Source organism: Taeniopygia guttata, chromosome 2, assembly GCF_048771995.1.
Source record: "Taeniopygia guttata chromosome 2, bTaeGut7.mat, whole genome shotgun sequence".
NCBI classification, from domain to species: domain Eukaryota; kingdom Metazoa; phylum Chordata; class Aves; order Passeriformes; family Estrildidae; genus Taeniopygia; species Taeniopygia guttata.
The window spans coordinates 84332963-84341364 of record NC_133026.1 but is presented as its reverse complement, the minus strand read 5'-3'; the positions used below and the strand labels follow the sequence as shown (position 1 = coordinate 84341364).

The following is an 8402-nucleotide window of genomic DNA, read 5'->3' as shown; positions in this document are numbered from 1 at the left end:
CCCCCTCCAAGCTGCTGTTACTGAATGTAAGGAAACAAGAACCCAGAACATGAGACATTGTCTTGTTGTGTGGTCTAGAGCTGAGTGCTCTAAACCTCTGACCCTGACAAAGGAGGAGGTTGCCCGTTTTGTTGCTGACAGAATGAAAATTAGCTCAATCTGAGATTGCATTTGAATACAAATTTCAGAACTGTTTAAAAAATTCCAACATTTTCCTGGAATGAATCAGGCAGGGAGACATAGCTTATGAAGTGTATGTATGCCTTTGAGTCAGTTGCCTCTGAGATCTAACAATTCACTCCAGAAGATTAGAAACAACCAGTAAGGATTTGTTGAAATTAAAGAAAAGTCAGAGACATTATCCCATACAGTCTGCAGCTAACAATATGTGAGAAGATTTTATTTTTTTTCTTTTTCCACTCTTCTTTTCCAGAAAAAGGAAAGGTATGATATATTGGTCCCATCTGGTAGGCAATCTCACACTCAGCTACTCCTTCACTCCCCCTCCTCAGTAGGACAGGGGAAGATAAGAAAAAAAAGGAATGAGAAACATTCTGGATTAGTATGGAGTCAGGAAGATCACTTACTAATTATCATTGTCAGCAAAACAGACTTTATTTGAGATGAATAAATTTGTCAATGAAAATAAATATGGAATTAATTATTTGCATATTGGAAGGAAAAGGACCAAACATTTACATACTTAGAGAAAACATCTCTCTTCCCCTTTTTTCCACACTTAGCTTCACTCCAAATTTCTGTTTCCTCCTTATTATTGCTATAGATTACACTCATTCCCTACAGTGAGGAAATGCACCATGCAAGGCTGAAGGAGTGTGTGTATGTATGTGAGAGTTACGGTCAATACATAGCGGTTTCTTCTGGCCACTCCTTACTTTTCATTTTCTCTGCTTCTGTTAGGTTCTTTCTACTACTGCAGCAGAAAAAAGTACCTGAGTTTGGATTCAGTTAGCTTGACTTATTCAATTTTTTTTTTTTTTTAAAGCGAATATATCTTACAGTATATGAATGCTTAGAATTCCAGCCTGGTACTTCTGCGATAAAAATCAACAGGATGTGGCTCATATAGGAACCAGCTATTTTTAGTAAGATTCCTGAAGTGGGATATAATTTTAAGTCTTCTCTGCATTTTTATTTCTGAAGCTGCTTGCCAGGCTTGAATGATACATGATTAATAATTGAGCACATCATATTTATACATTCCTTTACAATAGATGCATGAGAAGAAACCAGAAAATTAAGGGAGTAGGAGAGGAAAAGGCAAAAATTTGTTTCTATGGTAGATCCTGCCAGAAAGACATGAGGCAGTAGTGATCATAAATTTTATGCCAATCTACATGTGTTTAACTTTTATGTATTACTTCTACAGTCCTTCATTTTCATTCATGTCCCATTCACTCTTGCTCAAATGATCAGTAGAAAGATTGTTGTAACTGCATTAGGATTAAGGCTAGACTCTCCCAAAATGCACAATGTTTAATGGTGATAGAAATCAGTTTAAAAATTAATACAAGGCAGGTTTCTCCTAAATAATATTCCATGTAGTCAGCAGAATGACCCAATATCTTAGGCTAAGTTGATACTTTTTCTTGGCATGTGACAATTATCTGCCTGTACCTCCAACCAGAGTAAAATAATATTGTCAATCAACGTCATTACAAAATCTTATTAATTTTAAAATAAGAGTGTCAGCTACTCTACCTTGTAGAGGTAGGATTAATGCTCTACTTGTGATACATTGACATAACTACCATATCTACCTCTCTTCCCACTAAGAATTGCTGGCAGTAAACTGATCATAAACCACTAGTGTCTTCCTTTTGAAGATTAAAAACTCTACAGAGGAGGATATGGAAAAGTGTATTGTTTTCACAGTTCTACTCAAAAGGAAGTACAGTGTACAAAAATTGAAAATTTAAAACAGGACTTCACTGGTAATTTAAAAGGCATAGTACAGCATTACAGTCTTAGTAATTACCATGGTCCTTCTTCTGTTCCCAGTCAGAAAAATTTCTGAAATCTCTGCACTGTCCATTTTTGCAGAATGTAATGAGGTCCACCTTATTCAATATCTAGTGTTCAGTGGTAGCCATATCTATATGCTTCACAGAAATAAGCAGAACTATTCTCCTGGAATAATTTGTACATGGAATTATATGTCTGAGGGTAATTTCATTCCTCACCAGCAGTAAGTGATTGCTATATTTAGTTTTTAAATGTGAAGATTTATAGACACAGAGTCATAAAATAATTTAGTTTGGAAAGGATCTGTAAGACCATTGAGTCCAACCATTAACCTAACAAGTCAAATCTCCTTCTAAATAATATCCTTAAAAGATAAATCTACATGTCTTTTAAATACCTCTAGGGATGGTGACCCAACCACTTCTCTGTTCAGACTGTTCCAGTGTTTGACAACCCTTTTGGTGAGATAATTTTTCCTAATATCCAAACTAAACCTCCTCCAGCACAAATTGTGGTAATTTCCTCGTATCTTGTTGCTTGTTGCTTAGTAGAAGAGACCGGCCACTCCTTTACTGCAGCCTCCTTTCAGGATCTTGTAGAGTGCAATCAGGTCCTTCCTAAGCCTCCTTTTCTCCAGGCTAAACAATCCCCACTTCTTCAGCTGCTCCTCATCAGACTTGTGCTGTAGACCCTACACCAGCTTCATTGCACTTCCCTGGACATGTTCCAGCGCCTCAGTGTCTTTTTTGTCATGAGGGCCCCAAAACTAAATAGAGAGATTTGAGGTGCAGCTTCACCAGTGCCAAGTACAGGGGGATGAATTGTTCTCAGTCATGCTTGCTACACAACCACAAGAGCCTTTTATAAAACTCTTCTACTAGATCTGTAGGTTTTATTATTATCTGAAGTGTTCAGTTTCACTTAGAATTTTACTATTTGTCTTTAGTACTCATGTAGTTAGTTCTTGGGATACAGTTATTTCGGCCATCGCAACTTCATTTTGAGTGAGCTCTTTATCTCATTGCCACATTCTGGTATCAGTGTTGTCAGGAATAATGAGCTTAAACCTGCAGGTAGTTTTCTTCAGCAGCATACAACACAAACATATGCCATGTCATTTTATTACTTTCAGAGTTTATTACATAGCTTGTTTCATATATGTCATAATATATTTTCTGCTTTTTGCCCATTAACCACTACAATGGTGTTTTCATTGATTCTGACACACTGAGCACATTCATCTTTCTCTGGAAGATCTACAGTTAGTACAGAAACAAATTATTCCAATGTTAGCATTTGTCAGCATTTGTTTGCTGATTCATTAGTAGATCTTGTGTCACCTTCCTGAATGATGTTCTTTTGAAATCCCCCCCTGACAGCTATGATTGTTTTAAAACATTTCTGCCACTCCACTTGCTTGTTACCATTTTATAGCTGGGCGGTCAGAGCCTTCAAAGATGACCTGGTGGAACAGATTGTACAAATGTTTCTCATCCACTTCAGCATGGTTGTACAACTTTATATCCTAAACTGTTGAAACATTATGTGGACTACAATAGAGCTAGCAACAAGAAAATAAAATGTTTTAGAATTTTGCAGCAGGAATTTTGCAAGTAGAGCCTCCTTTTTTTTGACATATGTAAGGGCAAATCTTTCTGAATAGTGTCTCAAATATTATTTTTATATAGAAATTCATCTTACAGTATGTAAGATGGCTTACATCTTACAGTATGCATTATGTCTTTTTTTTTCCTAATAAAAATCTGATTGTATTTGTCTGGTGAATGTACTTGAAGGCCCACATACTTCTATACAACTGCCCCGTTTTTTTTTTCTGTGTTACATATTTCCAAAACCTATCAAAAGCCTAGTCTGATGAAAAAAAATGAGACTAATACGAAAAAAAAAATCACTGTATACATATTTCCAGAACAGAATTGACATTATTGCTGACAACTACTGATCAGTAAGAAAAAGTGTGAAGAAAACACAGGTCTTCCATCTGCTTCATCCATCTGCTGAGAAAAGGAACTGTGTTACCATTAGCAGGTCTGTCTCTACAATTCTGTGTGTTATATGTACATTTTCATGACAAATGCCTTAAACATCTATAGTGTTTACCTCTATAGATAACTGTACTAAATAGCATTTAATTTTGCAAACAGCTCTAAGTTTGCTATTTTTTGAAATAAAATGCATAATAGAGCATAATTTCCAGATTTGTCCTTAAATTTCCTGACCAAAAAACAGCTATTCTTGAAAGTGTCTAATAAAAGAGTTTAGTTTACTATTAGATATACTTGAGAAATCACATTTAATATTTTTTGACTGAGGATTTTGGCACAATGTGTCATTTGGCTACTTTCTATTTGCCTATATTTATTTCAATATTGACATATTTTTCAAAATTGAAAGAAATAAAGTTGGGATGTAAACTTCACATCAAATAGTATTCTCCAAGTCCATCTATGGCGGTTATTGTTGAGGAGATCAGTTTTGTTGGACTTCCACATTACAGATGTCAATCACAAACAGAGAGTAAAGGAGACTCCTGAGAAATTCTGTTCAATATTCATTATTTTTCAATATTCTATACTTTATTTGTCCTATGGGTTGGGAACTTTAAAAAGGAAACAGAATTTTTAGTTACACAAATTCTGCCGAAGGGTGGGAGTAGCCTGTATCTAGCAGCTCCAGGCATTAAGATTTCTAGAATCCACACAAGGCCAGGTATTCTGCCCTTGTGCCAAGTGCTCATGTGTAAACTCAGTAGGTCCTGTGGTTTACACAAGAATGACAGCAGCATTGCATTCATTATTTCTGCTGCTGCACGGGCATCTTAAGTTCTTTCAAAATTTACTTCCTTGCTAAGTCTAGGAATTATACTAGAAAGGCTCAAGTTCAGGTCATTATCACCAGAATCACTCCAAGAGTTTTCTTCCGGTCACCTCCTTTCCTCAGCATCTCTATTCCTGATTAGAAAGAACTCCAGATGAGAAGAGGTTTTGTTTGTGATTTTTGGTGGGTTTTTGTTTGTTTGTTTTTGTTGTTGTTGTTGTTTTTTCCATTAATGCAAGTAGTTCTGACACACAAACAGCTTTAGAAAATGACGGGGAGACTTTTAAAGCCTGTTCTGTTATCTTGAATGCTGGTAACTATTTAGAAATAAAACTCCAACAAATTATGTACAATGATAATTAATTATACAAACATTGCCTTACTTTTTAAAATAAAGTTAACTAAATGACACAAAAAGATATTTCTGTTAAAAATAGCAAAAAAAAAAAAAAAAAAGATGTAAGTATATAAAATTATTATTCTGTAACATACATTCATCTTCTGAGTGCCCTCATGATTAATAGTCATACATAGGACAGAGATGGTGAGACAGCTGAGTCTTTTTAGGATTGTCATTGTGCAGTTGAAAGAGGTGGACAAATACTTTCCCTGTTCAAAGACCTAAATTTCAAGACCTTCTTTCATATTTGTGGGGAGAGTAATAATTTTGGAAGAAAAAACTTTGCATTTTGCTAAAGAAATTGCATTCAATTTCATTGTTTTTCACCTTATTGCAAAGTTGAACTACCACTGTTATTTTTTATAGCAGTGATTTGTTCTGTTAGATCTGGTGAAGGTTCTTTGTTGACTGTTGTAGGTAAACAGAAAGAATCATACCTCTGCTTTCTCTCTTACACAGCATTTCAATTAGTAGGTGGAACAACTAGGAACCACTTTCCTTTGTCTTTTTTTCAGTGCTTTTCCTTTGTCTTTTTTTCAGTGCTTAGCCCCACTGAGCTGATTAAATATATGGACAAAGCATATCTTGTGCCTGAATCACCAAATAAAAAGACATTAAGGTGGTTTTGTAAACATGCTGACATTTATTTTTAATAAAGTATGGATTACTTCTTTTCTATTATGATGAAAAAACATTTTTAAAATCTGAACCAGTGTGGGTTAATATGCAGAAACTAAAGTGCATTGTAGATGATCAGAAAAATTAGAATATTTCTTTTCAAAGTATGGTTGTCAGTAATTTAAAGGGTCTTTTAAATCATTTTGTATTGAAGACAATCAGCAGCAAGGAACATAATCTTCTATCAGAAGTAACAAAAGAAATTATCTCCTTTCTTCCCAATTTTATGTACAAGAATAATATATATAATATATATATCTTCTTAAAAATCTAAACCCCATATATTTTTAAAGGTTATAGCTATACAAGTCATTTTAATAAGGAATTCGTTTCTTCAAAGATTTGAATGAAATGGTTTATTTTAAGCAGCTAGTTGTCAAATGCAATCTTCTCTCTTGTTTTTCAAGTTCATGGAATATAAAAACACGAAAGGAATTAATAGTCTATTATGTATGTTTTGGCTTCCTTATGAGCTGTCACTCAATAAATAGTTTCATATACATATAAGACCTCTTTCTGTGCTGTAATATCAATGTAAAGGAGCATTTCAATAATTGAAAAATTCCTTTGCTCCCATCTGAAGGTCATCTCTATTATCAGCATGATAGAGTTGGGAATTATATATATTTATATCTATATATACCTATCTCTCTTGCTTTCTCTCTCTCTATATATGTATTAATATATCTCAAGGTATTTTGAGGTAAACAATGAGAGCTTAAAATATTGTTAAATTAAAAAACCTTTTCCCCCCTAGGTTTCTCATAACAAAGGCATCATTATTTTGTCCTGTCACCTTGTAATGAGTAATAAGATATATAGCATTGTTTTATAAGTTGATTGAAATGTTGGCAAAAAAAGAATAACACAAAAAGGAGAATTTAAATAATTAATTGCAATTAAACTTGACTCTCAAGAAAGCACACATTTGTTTCTTTGCAAGTATCTTCACCAATTGATTTTAATTCATTGTTACGACAAATTTAACTTTCTTCTTACATTTCTTTGGATGAATAACAGTAGAAAAACTATGTAAAATCTTTTAGCTATGTCAATGTATGTGCAAACTTTATGACTGTGAAATGAAACAAATCAGTATTTAGGAAGCTCAGAACAAAAGACTGAAGGCATTTATAGTGAGTTGCATTAATCAATTTACTGTGTGCTAAGCATTGTTTATCTGAGCTAATCATGGAAGATTAACCTTTAAAAATTTATATTACAAAATATGATGATCCCAATCTTGGTTCCTAATGCTTTTAGCTCTAAAAACCACGTTTGACATTTACCAATAGTAATGTCATGGAAAAATGTTCCCATACTCTGCAAATGACAAAGGTTTGTATTTTTTTTAATTTAAGTTTTATTTTAAGAAAGGAATTTAAGATTGTCAGCAGTGCCAGTTTTGTTTTTTTGGGGGGGAGGGGCATTTTGTTGTTTTCTTTAATAATTACTTAAATGATTATTTCAATTATGATATCACTTAGGATCTTTAGAGGTTAAGATCATTAGAAATTAAAGATAATTAGAAATTAAGTGTTTAACACTGAAAAATATCAGGCAAGCATTCAGATTTTTTGCACTGGTCACGGTTTCCTCACTTTATTTGAATGAAGCAAAAGTACTTTATAGAATGAATGTGAAAAAAAACTGGTTTTAGGTTATATTCCGGTCTTGAATCACAGTAGCACTGAATTAGATGAAAAAGTATGAACTTCCAGAGTCCTGTAATTTTTGCTATGGTGTCTCATGTTTATACCTACTTCTGACCTGTGCCTTCAGGGAGTGCTCTAAGTATTCAATATTGAGACTGAAAAAGAAGTAAAAAGTAAACAATTATTTCTGATACATTCAGTGCTTACCATTCAAATTTTCTAGTACTTTTCTTAATAGACTTTTAAAGTCTACCAAATACAATTAAGAAAGAGACGTTCAAACATGTTATGGAGCAACTTCTATGAATGAAGTTCCAGACCTTAAAGGAATATTTCATAACCATTGAAAAGTAGAACTTTTGAGACAGGCTCTGTTGCAGTACTAAGCCCTGGTAGCAGTACCAAAATGCCATGGATCTTTTTTCCATGTAGTACAAAGGCTGTCATTGACGCCTCATGGGGCTGGAACACATTTCTTTTAGCCTGATGAGACATCAGATCTCAAAGTGTGGGAGTGTAGATAGCATATATCTGGAAATACAAATGTGTTTCATACTTACCCATGTATATTCTTCTATGAAAAACAAAACCTGTTGGAAAGACCTGAAGAAAGTAACCATACGTAATGAGGCTATGGGGACACAAATTTAGAAGCGTAAGTCATGTAAAAGACCACCTCAAAAATGGACTAATTTTGTAAAAGGGATAAGGATATTGAATTGAGAGATGTTACAATGCTAGATGCAAATTGCCCTTCTAGATACCCTACTCAAGAGGGAGCTTTTCAAGATTTAATTAAGCCACTTTTTAAAAATGTATTTGTGTTTAAAAATACATTTAAAAAT

The 8402-nt window shown here is 33.8% G+C and overlaps 1 protein-coding gene across 7 annotated transcripts in view; it reads right to left on the bottom strand.

Moving 5' to 3' along the window:
• VSTM2A (V-set and transmembrane domain containing 2A) overlaps positions 1-8402 on the bottom strand; it is a 62822-nt gene that overhangs the window by 27339 nt on the left and 27081 nt on the right. The window lies entirely within an intron of this gene.